Genomic DNA, 1,038 nt, shown 5'->3' with positions numbered 1-1,038 from the left:
TTTAGTCGATAGCAGGTGTCATTTATTTGCCTTACAGCTGCCCCTTTCCAGGACCATTCTGTATAAATGTGTACACAAAGGAATACTGTGTTTCTAGAAGAGGACTGGATTTGGATAAGTAAGCGTTCCTCCTATAAAGGAGGAGGACTGCTTTTCTTTTCAAGAAGCAAGGACGTCTTGCATGTGTAATGACTCTGTGTTGCTTTAAAAGCACTTTAAAAGCACTCCTTGTTCACACATACTGCAGAGCAACTACTGTTCTAAATGATCATCTGAAATACAGCAACTTAAAAATATATTCAGCACCTTTGAACGTGACAAAAAGCACCTTTTTCCTTTTGCCACTGTTAGGAAGAGAGAAGACATTTAACAGGGAAGCTGGAGAGAAAAACAGTAAGTTACAACTTAGAGAACAACTTAGAAAGTGGCTTTTCCTTTCAAGGGGATCTGAATATAGGCGGCCCATTAGACCAGCTAGCGGTAACATTTGTAAAGTGCACTCAGAAACTGCCTTCTGAGGGTCTTGCTGCTCATCTTCAAAGAGAAAACAGGCTCTTGGGGGTGATTTTTTTATGAAGCAAGTAACTTCTCAGCTCTTATTTTTCCTGGTGAGCATGGGAAGAGCTCACAAATAGGAAGAACCTCTCTCCATTGCTGGCTTTCCTGACTTTTCTGCAAACTCTGATCTCTATCTTGAGCTTTGTGGGCATCCTGTAACTCTGGCGGGTTCCAAGTTATCTGTTGTGTGTGTTTTGTTTGTTTTAAACAGTCAAAAAACCTCCACCAGTACTGCCTGGCCTGGCACATCACTTCACTGCCACGATTCACTATCTCACTACCCTAGAGATGTGCTTAAGGATGAGCCCTGAGCATTTTGGAGTTGGTCTTCCCTGGTCTGTTCTTTGTATGAAAGTGCAAACTGAATGGAGTATAAAGGGTTGATGACTTCTGCATTTCTTTGAAAATTTTGGAATAAAGCCTCTTTTTTAGGGAGAAAAGTTTTAGTTTTAAAGTTAAACATGTAGCTAGAATACATAC

The sequence above is a fragment of the Anser cygnoides genome, chromosome 5 (genome assembly GCF_040182565.1).
Source record: "Anser cygnoides isolate HZ-2024a breed goose chromosome 5, Taihu_goose_T2T_genome, whole genome shotgun sequence".
NCBI lineage: Eukaryota > Metazoa > Chordata > Aves > Anseriformes > Anatidae > Anser > Anser cygnoides.
The sequence above is the reverse complement of the archived record's forward strand: the minus strand, read 5'-3'. Positions refer to the sequence as shown.